General features: G+C 35.5%; 1 long non-coding RNA gene across 1 annotated transcript in view; it reads left to right on the plus strand.

Moving 5' to 3' along the window:
• Positions 1-13933, plus strand: part of LOC133641048 (uncharacterized) — a 179086-nt gene that overhangs the window by 1308 nt on the left and 163845 nt on the right. The window contains exon 2 of the long non-coding RNA XR_009824252.1: positions 7232-7280. This is a non-coding gene — a long non-coding RNA (uncharacterized LOC133641048). The remainder of the gene's footprint in view (positions 1-7231; positions 7281-13933) is intronic.

Here is a 13933-nt window from a genome sequence, read left to right on the forward strand (position 1 = left end):
TATATATATATATATATGCACATACATACATATATATATATATATATATATATATATCTATGTATATATATATATATATATATATATATATACTGTGTGTGTATATATATATACTGTGTGTGTATATATATATATATATATATATATATATATATATATATATATATATATATATATATATATATATATATATATATATATATATATGCACACACATATATATGTGTATATGTATATATATATGTATATATATATATATATATATATATATATATATGTATATATATATGTATATGTATATATGTATATATATATGTATATGTATATATATATATATATATGTATATGTATATATATATATATATATATATATATATATATATATATATATATATATATATATATATATGCACACATATATATATATATGCACACATATATATTTATATAGATATACACAATGTGTATATACTTATTTATTTGTATTATCTTTTTATTTTTATTTTATTGTACACTGTAGCACTTTGAGGTTGTTTGTTCAATGTAAAGTGCCCATCCATTTTCTACCGCTCGTCCCTTTTGGGGTCGCTGGAGCCTATCTCAACTGCATTCGGGCGGAAGGCGGTGTACACCCTGGACAAGTCACCACCTCTCCACAGTCAATGTAAAGTGCTTTTTACAAATAAAATCAATTATTATTGTGTGTGTGTGTGTGTGTGTGTGTGTGTGTGTGTGTGTGTGTGTGTGTGTGTGTGTGTGTGTGTGTGTGTGTGTGTGTGTGTGTGTGTGTGTGTGTGTGTGTGTGTGTGTGTGTGTGTGTATACTGTATATATATATATATATGTATATATATATATATATATATATATATATATATATATATATATATATATGTATATATGTATGTGTATATATGTATATATATGTATAAATGTGTGTTTGTATGGGTGTGTATATATCATGCCGTTTGAGCAATAAAACATTGATATATTGTTACACTTTGCTGTTTCCGCTTCGTCTACACACAAAAAAAAAACAATTGACAATATCTGTTATGTAAAAAAATTTCTTTTTAAAAGTTATTAATGGTAATTTTGTTTAAATTACATCATCCAGAAGGCTTGGCGCTGTAGACAGGAACAGGAAGTAGGTCTGAGCTATGCGGGAAGACAACATTTGCATGGTTTGATCAACAAAGACGTCGTCGTTCTTGTTTCGACAACACAAGAAACGAACATAATTTTGCGGTAAATGGCGCGACGGCGCCATCGTGAATTCCTGCCGGGACTGTTGTAATAACTCAAACGTCATCCTTCGCAGGTGTGGCCCTTTTTCTTTCTTATACTCACAAGCGCGCACAGTATCAAACACAAACAAAAGTGTTGTGCAATTACGCAGGCTGGATTTGTATTCTCATCAAATATTATATTACGGTACTTTCTGCATGGGCCTTTTATATTGCTGACATGTGCGTTTCAAAGTCACGCTGCGTGATGAAAAGCTCACACTTCTCTAGTTCCCTTACAGTAGGATAATCACTTCAGGTACCTCCGGGTGATTTATGTGATAACTTGCCGGCAGATGACCAGCAATGCAAAATAGAAATAAAATAAAAAATCATCCCGTAATTGTTTTGTGTCGGTGGTTCGCTTCACAGGTGTTGCGCATGCAGATGATGTTTGATGAATTTCAATTCACACCTCGCATTAAAGCGCATCCCAGAGGTCTGATGTCGGATTTACTTTCATCAGATCGAGTGCAACGTGTGCAAAAAGTACAAAACCGAGAGACAAAAGTACATCAGCCTCAGCTGACACCGGCTGCACTGAAACGCAACGTTCTCAAATAGATTCTCCTGAAGTTTGATTGTTATTGGATAATTCGTCAGTAGTAATAAGATGAAGAAAAAAGCAAGATGCTCTAACTCACTCCTGAAATGTTTATTTGCTCATAATGAATTGTTTAGAATTTGTGTCCCCCTCTTTAATACACTACTGTATTCTAGGATTGTATATATATATATATATATATATATATATATATATATATATATATATATATATATATATATATATATATATATATATATATATATATATATATATATATATATATATATATATATATTAGGGCTGCAACTATCGAATGATTTGATAATCGATTGATCAGTCGATTATTACTTCGATTAATCGATTAATAATCGGATAAAAGAGACAAACTACATTTCTATCCTTTACAGTATTTTATTGGGGAAAAAAACAGCATACTGGCACCATATGTATTTTTATTATTGTTTCTCAGCTGTTTGTAAATGTTGCCGTTTATAAATAAAGATTTATTTAAAATAAAAACTTTTTTTTTTATTTTTTTTTATTTTTTTAAAGCCTCTGCGCATGCGCATAGCATAGATCCAACGAATCGATGACTAGATTAATCGGCAACTATTTTTATAATCGATTGTAATCGATGTAATCGATTAGTTGTTGCAGCCCTATTATATATATATATATATATATATATATATATATATATATATATATATATATATATATATATATATATATATATATATATATATATATATATATATATATATATACAGTTGTGCTCATAAGTTTACATACCCTGGGAGAATTTATGCTTTATTGGCCATTCTTCAGAGAATATGAATGATAACACAAAAACCCTTCTTCCAGTCATGCTTAATGGTTGTGTGTTCAAACGCTGATTAAGCTTTTAAGCACTTGAAGAAAAATGGGCTGCATGGTCGAGTCGCCAGAAGGAAGCCATCACTCCAAATTACTTTGTTCCAGAAGTTTTGAGGCTTGTCTCTGTGCTGTTTGGCGTAATGTAAGCGGGATACTTTGTGACATTTGCGCAGAAATGGCTTTCCTCTGGCGATTCCACCATGCAGCCCATTTTTCTTCAAGTGCCTCCTTATTGTGCATCTTGAAACAGCGACGCCACAATTTTTCAGAGAGTCCTGTATTTCAGCTGAAGTTATTTGTGGATTTTTCTTTGCATCTCAAACAATTTATCTGGCAGTTGTGGCTGAAATCTTTGCTGGTCTATCTGAATCCTTCATTTTCCACTTCTTAATCAGCGTTTTAACACTGCTGATTTGGCATTATCAATTCCTTGGATATCTTTTTAGACCCCTTTCCTGTTTTATGCAGTTCAATTACCTTTTCTCGCAGATCCTTTGACAATTAGTTTGCCTTCTCCATGACTCGGAATCCAGAAACATCTGTGCAGCACTGGATGAAAGATGCAATGGTCTGTCAGAAGCCCAGAACCTCACTGACCTTTTATACACACACATTAATTACAAACAAACAGGTCACAGATGAGGATTGGAACCTTGATTAGCCATTCAAACCTGTTTGTGTCAACTTTTGTGCATGTTATCAGGTCAAAGTCACTGGGGTATGTAAACTTTTGATCAGGGTCATTTGGGTACTTTCTTTTGTCATTTTGATTTAAAAAGAGTAAACACAGTTGTTTGCCAATAAATAGCTTCACACAACCATTAAGCATGAGTGGAAGAAAGGTTTTTGTGTTATCATTCATATTCTCTGAAGAATGGCCAAGAAATCATAAATTCTCCCAGGGTATGTAAATTTATGAGCACGACTGTATACCGACGTTCCTTAAAGCTACCAGTATTCATTGGTACAATATGTAATTGGTAAGAATAAAGATGTTCAAAAATGCATTTTTTATTTGCATTTCTATCAACACAAGAGGTTGTACACCAGCAACATGAGGTAACATCTCACAGCGGAGAAGTCGTTGTTCAACACCGGCTGTTTAAGTCTTAAGTTGTATGGCTGCGGACTAATAGTCACACACACAGGTGTGATGAAATTACCCTCTGCATTTGACCCATCCCCTTGGTTCACCCCCTTGGAGGTGAGGGGAGCAGTGAGCAGCAGCGGTGGCCGTGCTCGGGAATCATTTTGGTGATATCATCCCCAATTCCGAACCCTTGATGCCGAGTGCCAAACAGGGAGGTAATGGGTCCCATTTTTATAGTCTGGTATGACTCGGCCGGGGTTTGAACTCACGACCTACCAATCTCAGTGCGGACACTCTAACCACAAGGCCACTGAGCAGGTTTATTTTTAGTAAAGAAAGTGTAAAATGAGCTAAAAAAAATGAGCACTTAAATTTTAGCATGCTAACATTAACATGCTAACAGTTAGCATGTGTCACGTACCAAGTTATATGACTCTAAGGTGTCCGGCGTGACTCTGAGAGACTTTTTAAAGAGGAAATTTTCCGTTAGAAACCTTCGTGTGGTGTTGCCTCCTTATTTGTCATTACTCCAAGATTGTTATCAATTCCAACCCATCTTTTTTTTTATGCATTGCCTGAAGTGAATGTGACAGCGTGTCATAACTAGTCAGCAGGATACAAAAAATAAATAGCTGTATCATTTGTTCAGACCAAATTAGGAGCCGGTACCAACAAATGCCGGTATATCTATGATAGGCTTCAAGTTATTATAAATGTAAATTTGAATGTAAACATTCTTCATTTTGTTAAGTTTCCAGGAAATGGTAAAAAAAAACAACTTTAGGTTGCTTTACGGAAGTTGCTCTTTGTGTTGCCCAAAGTGCTGTAATTTTGTGTCTGCACCGTTATTACCTCTGCCAGGTTGGTTAGTTAGTCAGTTAGCAAAATAACTGAAAAGGTTATGAGCAGATTTACATGAAACTTTCAGGGAAAAGTCAGGAATGGAAAAAGAAGAACAAATGATTCGATTTTGGGGACTGATTCTGACCGTTTTTACGACGTTACCTCGTAGGATAAGATGGAGTTTATTTATCCCACAGTGGGGAAATGATGTGGTTGCAGTGCAGATACAAACAATCCAAAAAATAAGGTAAAAAAACACATTACTACAAGAGGGAAACAGTAAAGAACACAAAGGACATAAAAATACATTAAAAGAGCACAGAGCCCATTCAACCAACTGCCACTTTATAGCGCTACAAAAGTGAAACGTAACAAAAAGAAAACAAAATGAGCAATAAATAATACATATTGCACCAAGTATAGACAAACAACAAAAACACAATTTCAGCGCCCACATACAACTTGGTGCCCTCTGCAGTGATCCACGCCATCGTCTGCTGGGGGGGTAAGCACGCTAAGAAAGGAACAGACCCAACAAAGCAACAAAGAGAGCCAACTCCATCCTAATCTGCCCACTAGCTCTCGGCCAGTGTGACTTCACTTTTTTTCTTTCATTTTGCTATAGATTACGTTTACCTCATTTCATCAACTTGTATCTTATCATTTTAACTTTTATCTCAGATGTCAACTTTATGTCTTAATTTAAATTTTTATCTCGTAATTTTGACTTCTTATTTCATACTTTCAACTTTTATCTCAAAGTTGACATATTTATATCTCATAATTTAAAGAAATTTAATCTCATAATGTTTAAAATATATCATAATTTCACATTTTACCTCACAATGTCTTTGTATCTTATATTTTTTACTTGTATCCCGTAATGTCAACTTTGTTATCATTTCAGTTTAAAACTCATAATTTCAACTTTTTATCTCATAATGTTGAAAATATGTCATGATTTCAAATGTTATCTCATGTCGACTTTTTATCTCACAATGTTGAAAATATGTCATAATTTGAAATGTTATCTAATATTGTCAACTTTTTATCTCATGTTTAAAATATGTCATTATTTCAAATTTTATCTCACAATGTTGACATTTATCTTATATTTTTTTACTTGTATCTCGTAATGTCAACTTTGTTATAATTTCAATTTATATATCTTATAATGTCGACTTTGTATCTCATAATTTTTACTTTTATCTTGTAATATCGACTTTAAGTTATCATTTCAATTTATATCTCAGAATTTACATTTTTTAATCTCATAATGTTGAAAATATGTCATTTCAATTCATATCTCAAAAATATGTCATTAAATAAAATGTTATTTCATGTCGAATTTTTATCTCATATTGTCGAAAATATGTCATGATTTAAAATGTTCTCTCACAATGTCGACTTTTTAATCTTTAAATTTTTTCTTTTATCTCGTATTGTCAACTTTGTTATAATTGTAATTTAAATACCTTATGTCGACTTGTTATTGTCATGTCAAATTTGTCATATCAAATTTGATCTCATGTTGACTTTTTTCTCATAATGTGGAAAATATGTCATAATTTCACATTTTATCTCATGTCGACTGTTTATCTCATAATTTTTACTTGTATCCCGTAATGTCAACGTTGTTATAATTTCAATTTATACCTCACAATGTCGACTTTTTATCTCATAATTTTTACTTTTATCTGGTTTTGTCAACTTTGTTATCATTTAAATGTATATCTCATATCTCGTAATATCGACTTTATGTTATCATTTCAATTTATATCTCATAATTTCAATTTTTTTAATCTCATAATGTTGAAAATATGTCATGATTTAAAATTGTATCTCATGTCGACATTTTATCTCCTGTCAAATTTGTCATATCAAATTTGTATCTCATGTTGACTTTTTTTTCCCATAATGTGGAAAATATGTCATAATTTCAAATGTTATCTCATGTGGACTTTTTATCTCATCATTTTTACTTGTATCCCGTAATGTCACCGTTATAATTTCAATTTATATCTCATAATGTCGACTTTTCATCTCATCATATTTACTTTTATCTCATAATGTCAACTTCATGTTATCATTTCAATGTACATCTCATAATTTCTATTATTTAATCTCATAATGATGAAAATATGTCATGATTTCAAATTCTATCTCATGTCGACTTTTTATCTCATAATGTCAAATATGTCATAATTTTAAATGTTATCTTATCATGTCAACTTTTTATCTCATAATATTGAAAATTTCATAATTTCAAATTGTATCTCATCATTTTTACTTGTATCCCGTAATGTCAACGTTATAATTTCAATTAATATCTCAAAATGTCGACTTTTTATCTCATATTTTGTACTATTAACTAATTAATCAATTCATATCTCATCATTTCAACTTTTTACCTCATAATATCGAAAATGTCATAACTTCAAATGTTATCTCATAATGTCGACTTATCTCATCATTTCCACTTATCTCGTATTGTCAACTTTGTTATAATTTCAATTTATATCTCATATTGTGGACTTTGTATCTCATAATTTTTACTTGTATCCCGTAATGTCAACTTTGACAACTGCAGGGTCGTTCTCCCAGGAAGGCAAACGGACGACTCTGGACAGGGCTTGCAGGTAGGAACATGATTTAATTTTAAGAAACAATCAACGAGGTACAAAACCGAAAACAACCCGAAGGCAAGAGTGCCTATCGCACGCGGAAGCTAAGGCAAAAACTTAGGACATGAAACTATAGACATGAACCCCACGAAACTGTGGCATGAAACAAACACGAAACTGTGGCATGAAACAACTAGCATTAACTATGGCATAGAACAAACACGAAACTGTGGCCTGAAACCAATAATGACGCCAGCACGACTGACTGGCAAAGGCAGGCTTAAATAGTCCTCTGATTAGAAGCAGGTGCGCGTCCCGAACACCACAGGTAGGTGAAAATCATAAGTAGCCATGGTAACTAAAACAAACTCAGTTGTCAAACAGGAATTAAAAAGAGTCCAAAACTAACAGAACATAACAAAAACATGATCCGGACCATGGATCATAACAAACTTTGTTATGATTTCAATTGATATCTCATAATTTCAACTTTTCTCTCATAATGTCAACTTTATATCTCATAATGTTGACTTTTTATCTCATAATTATTTGGATAAATGTTTTGTTTTCAGTAGTAGGCTTCCATATATGTATTTATGTTTTAACTGGAATAAACAAAATGTCAAACAGCCTGATGGACTGGATAGTGGTGGATCGCTTCAGATGTGTAGAGAGTATACACCTCTATCTTGATATCATTCAATATTATCCAAGTCTTTTTAAACTGTAGTCACGTGACTTGTTTATCGTGTTAGGTGTGAGTTCAATGTCGACTTTTTATCGAACAATTTATACTTTTATCTCGTAATATCAACTTTTTTATCATTTCAATGTTCATCTCATAATTTCATTTTTTTTATCTCATAATGTTGAAAATATGTCATGATTTCAAATTGTATCTCATATCGACATTTCACCTCATGATGTCAAATATATGTGATGATATCAAATTGTATCTTATGTCGAATTTTTATTTCATAATGTTGAAAATATGTCACGATTTAAAATTTTATCTCATAATTTTTACTTGTATCCCACAATGTCAACTTTGTTGTAATTTCAATTTATATCTCATAATGTTGACTTTTTATCTCATAATTTTTTACTTGTATCCCATGATGTCAACTTTGTTGTAATTTCAATTTATATCTCATATTGTCGACTTTTTATCTCATTATTTTTACTTTTATCTCGTAATGTCAACTTTGTTATAATTTCAATTTGTCTCATAATTTCAACTTTTGTCTCGTAATGTCAACTTTATATCTCATAATGTTGACTTTTTATCTCATAATTATTTGGATAAATGTTTTGTTTTCAGTAGTAGGCTTCCATATATGTACTTATGTTTTAACTGGAATAAACAAAATGTCAAACAGCCTGATGGACTGGATAGTGGTGGATCGCTTGAGATATGTGGAGAGTATACACCTCTATATTGATATTATTAAATATTATCCAAGTCTTTTTAAACTGTAGTCACGTGACTTGTTTATCGTATTAGGTGTGAGTTCAATGCCGACTTTTTATCGAACAATTTATACTTTTATCTCGTAATATCAACTTTTTTATCATTCTAATGTTTATCTCATAATTTCAATTTTTTTATCTCATAATGTCGAAAATATGTCATGATTTCAAATTGTATCTCATATCGACATTTCACCTCATGATGTCAAATATATGTCATGATATCAAATTGCATCTTATGTCGAATTTTGATTTCATAATGTTGAAAATATGTCACGATTTGAAATTTTATCTCATAATGTCGACTTTTTATCTCATAATTTTTACTTGTATCCCATAATGTCAACTTTGTTGTCATTTCAATTTATATCTCATAGTGTCGACTTTTTATCTCATAATTTTTACTTTTATCTCGTAATGTCAACTTTGTTATCATTTCAATTTGTCTCATAATTTCAACTTTTGTCTCGTAATGTCAACTTTATATCTCATAATGTTGACTTTTTATCTCATAATTATTTGGATAAATGTTTTGTTTTCAGTAGTAGGCTTCCATATATGTATTTATGTTTTAACTGGAATAAACAAAATGTCAAACAACCTGATGGACTGGATAGTGGTGGATCGCTTGAGATATGTGGAGAGTATACACCTCTATCTTGATATCATTCAATATTATCCAAGTCTTTTTAAACTGTAGTCACGTGACTTGTTCACCGTATTAAGTGTGAGTTCATGAAAATGCATCAATTTGGTCATGGATGCCTAGGACCTCCATCACTGCTCCTCTCGGGCAACAAGAACACGTCCAGGCAGAACACAGACGTTGGTAGCGGCACCTGCCAGCGCAGCTGCTTTGTGGAACGCTGCCATTGCTTCCCCCAGGGGGGGACGTGGTGACGAGCCGAGCAGAACAGGACGTGTCGATCAGTAGCTAAGAGCAGAACACCGGCACTCAGACATTCCGGAACGTTCTGGAGGGGGAGGACAGAACTGGCACTTGTCCCCTGCCAGTGTTGAAAAACTCCAGTGGGGTCTTTTGTCTCCGCTCTGACTGAGGTCCCGTGTGCCTCGTTACAGTCGGCCTCGCCCGGCCGCCAAATACTGGCTTTTAGCTCGGTGTTTTTCTAGCGGACATGTCCGTCCTTCCGACAGCTTCTCTTGCAAAAGTGATGGTTGGAGGTGGACGTCTGCAGAGACCACATCCTTTTATGTTCACCCCACAATTAAGGGCTCAACTGGGGCTCTTTCCAACTTGCTCACAGTTGCATTTTCCTAGGGTACGTCATTTTTTCACGCCCCCCCTCCAGTCAATGTTTATATAGTTATGTATCTGTTTGTGTCAAGATATACGCTACTGGCTCTCACGCCCCCTCACCCCACACATATCACGGCGTCGCCCGAGCGGGCCCCCACCCCACTATTTGAGAAGCACTGTATAACCGTATTTTTCGGAGTATAAGTCGCTCCGGAGTATAAGTCGCTCCGGAGTATAAGTCGCACCGGCCGAAAATGCATAATAAAGAAGGAAAAAAACATGTATAAGTCGCAATTTGTCCGCTTATCCGAGGTCGGGTCGCGGGGGCAGCAGCCTAAGCAGGGGAGCCCAGACTTTCCTCTCCCCAGCCACTTCGTCCAGCTCCTCCCGGGGGATCCCGTGGTGTTCCCAGGCCAGCCGGGAGACATAGTCTACCCAACGTGTCCTGGGTCTTCCCCGTGGCCTCCAACCGGTTGGACGTGCCCTAAACACCTCCCGAGGGAGGCGTTCGGGTGGCATCCTGACCAGATGCCCGAACCACCTCATCTGGCTCCTCTCGATGTGGAGGAGCAGTGGCTTTACTTTGAGCTCCCCCCGGATGGCAGAGCTTCTCACCCTATCTCTAAGGGAGAGCCCCGCCACCCGGCGGAGGAAACTCATTTCGGCCGCCTGTACCCGTGATCTTGTCCTTTCGGTCATGACCCAAAGCTCATGACCATAGGTGAGGACGGGAACGTAGATCGACCGGTAAATTGAGAGCTTTGCCTTCCGGCTCAGCTCCTTCTTCACCACAACGGACCAATACAGCGTCCGCATTACTGAAGACGCCGCACCAATCCGCCTGTCGATCTCACGATCCACTTTTCCCTCACTCGTGAACAAGACTCCAAGGTACTTGAACTCCTCCACTTGGGGCAGGGTCTCCTCCCCAACCCGGAGATGGCACTCCACCCTTTTCCGGGCAAGAACCATGGACTCGACTCGGACTTGGAGGTGCTGATTCTCATCCCAGTCGCTTCACACTCTGCTGCGAACCGATCCAGTGAGAGCTGAAGATCCTGGCCAGATGAAGCCATCAGGACCACATCATCTGCAAAAAGCAGAGACCTAATCCTGCAGCCACCAAACCGGATCCCCTCAACGCCTTGACTGCGCCTAGAAATTCTGTCCATAAAAGTTATGAACAGAATCAGTGACAAAGGGCAGCCTTGGCGGAGTCCAACCCTCACTGGAAACGTGTCCGACTTACTGCCGGCAATGCGGACCAAGCTCTGACACTGATCGTACAGGGAGCGGACCGCCACAATCAGAAAGTCCGGTACCCCATACTCTCTGAGCACTCCCCACAGGACCTCCCGAGGGACACGGTCGAATGCCTTCTCCAAGTCCACAAAGCATATGTAGACTGGTTGGGCAAACTCCCATACACCCTCAAGGACCCTGCAGAGAGTATAGAGCTGGTCCACAGTTCCACGACCCGGACGAAAACCACACTGTTCCTCCTGAATCCGAGGTTCGACTATCCGGCGTAGCCTCCTCTCCAGTACACCCGAATAGACCTTACCGGGAAGGCTGAGAAAGGCAATTTAAAATAAATAAAGAATAGTGAACAACAGGCTGAATAAGTGTACGTTATATGAGGCATAAATAACCAACTGAGAAGGTGTGTAGTGGATTGTCCGAAGCTTAAGCAGGCAACAAAAGTAGTTTAGTACAACAAATGTATCTACCCATTATCAGAAGTGCAGGTTGAATTGAGTTGGCCGTGCAGACAGACCACATGTACTCCGGAGCAAACAAGACACACACAAGCCAAAATCTCTGACGAGTCCCGGTCTTCTGCCATTTTTTATATGTCTCTTGTGCGTCACTGTTTTTTATCTCGTGCGTCATTGTTTTTATCTTGTGCGTCATGATTGTTTTGTTTTGGTTTGTCTGTTCCAAAACAACCTTGTATCTCTTAGTCATATTTGGAAAATCTAAACATTCTGTAGACAGGTTGGCATAACTCCATATTCACCTTTGTCCCACAACTGGTCCATTCAATGGCACAAAATAGAAGAGAATTGAAAATGAGCGGACATTCTTAATAGACAAGAAATATAGGTCAAAAGGTCAGAAATTCTACGACAGTGCCTGGTATGTTAACGTAACATATTATGGTAAGAGTCATTCAAATAACTATAACATATAGAACATGCTATACGTTTACCAAACAATCTGTCACTCCTGATCACTAAATCCCATGAAATCTTATACGTCTAGTCTCTTACGTGAATGAGCTAAATAATATTTGATATTTTACGGTAATGTGTTAATAATTTCACACATAAGTCGCTCCTGAGTATAAGTCGCAAAAAACTGCAACTTTTAGTCCGAAAAATACGGTACTCTAAGACAGTGGTTCTCAATCATTTCCTGTCACACCCCCATGGCATGATTTTTTTTCACGCCCCCCTGAAAAAATGTTTAGCTACCTCTCTTTGTTTATGTTTATTTTCTGCTGGATCTACTCTCTATTTTATGCTGCAGCTGTTACATATACTGTAATATTGTACATGGTAATTGTTATATATTGTATATATGATATAAACATATAATATAATTAGAGATGTCCGATAATATCGGCCGATAAATGCTTCAGAATGTAATATCGGAAATTATCGGTATCGGGTTTTTTTTATTATCGGTATCTTTTTTTTTTTTTTTTTTTTTTTTTTTTTTTTTTACTTAAATCAACATAAAAAACACAAGATACACTTACAATTAGTGCACCAACCCAAAAAACCTCCCTCCCCCATTTACACTCATTCACACAAAAGGGTTGTTTCTTTCTGTTATTAATATTCTGGTTCCTACATTATATATCAATATATATCAATACAGTCTGCAAGGGATACAGTCCGTAAGCACACATGATTGTGCGTGCTGCTGGTCCACTAATAATACTAACCTTTAACAGTTAATTTTACTAATTTTCATTAATTACTAGTTTCTATGTAACTGTTTTTATATTGTTTTACTTTGTTTTTTATTCAAGAAAAAGTTTTTAATTTATTTATCTTATTTTATTTGTTTTATTTTTTTTTAAAAGGACCTTATCTTCACTATACCTGGTTGTCCAAATTAGGCATAACAATGTGTTAATTCCACGACTGTATATATTGGTATCGGTTGATATCGGTATCAGTAATTAAGGGTTTGGTCAATATCGGAATATCGGATATCGGCAAAAAGCCATTATCGGACATCCCTAAATATAATATATCAGTGTATATATCATATACTGTACATATATGTTATATTTTATATTGCTACTACGATACATTTTTAGTCTATTTTATACCTGCATTGTCCTTTCCCTCCTTACACTTTCCATCCTTTGCAACTGAGCTACTGTGTGGAACAATTTCCCTCGTGGATCATTAAAGTTTATCTAAGTATATCTGTATGTGTTAATATAGGTTTTTATTTCCACTAAAGATGCTACTACACTATTGCTTCTCATGCACCCCACCCCCCCCCCACCCCTGAAGTTGTTTGTTTTGTGTTCTGTAAGTGTCAAAATAGTTATTTACTCACACTAAAGGTGCTATTACGCTATCGCCTCTCACGCGTCGCATATTTATGGCAACCCCCCCTCACCTATTTTTTCATGCCCCCCTGAAGTGAATGTTTATATATTTATATATCTGAATGTGTCAAACTATACGCTATTCTATAAAGTTAGCATGTTAATGTTAGCATGCTAGAATGTTAATGTTAGCATGTGTCAAGCACCGAGTTTTAGAAGTCGGCTGCAAAATTGGCTAAAATAGTTAGCGTGCTACAATGCTAATGTTAGCATGCTAACCGTTAGAATGGGTCAAGTACCAAGTCATGCTACTAAGAAGTGTATGCATGTACAATTAGCTAAACAAGGCAGAATGCTAACAGTTAA

The sequence above is a fragment of the Entelurus aequoreus genome, linkage group LG23 (assembly GCF_033978785.1).
Source record: "Entelurus aequoreus isolate RoL-2023_Sb linkage group LG23, RoL_Eaeq_v1.1, whole genome shotgun sequence".
Taxonomy (NCBI): Eukaryota; Metazoa; Chordata; class Actinopteri; order Syngnathiformes; family Syngnathidae; genus Entelurus; species Entelurus aequoreus.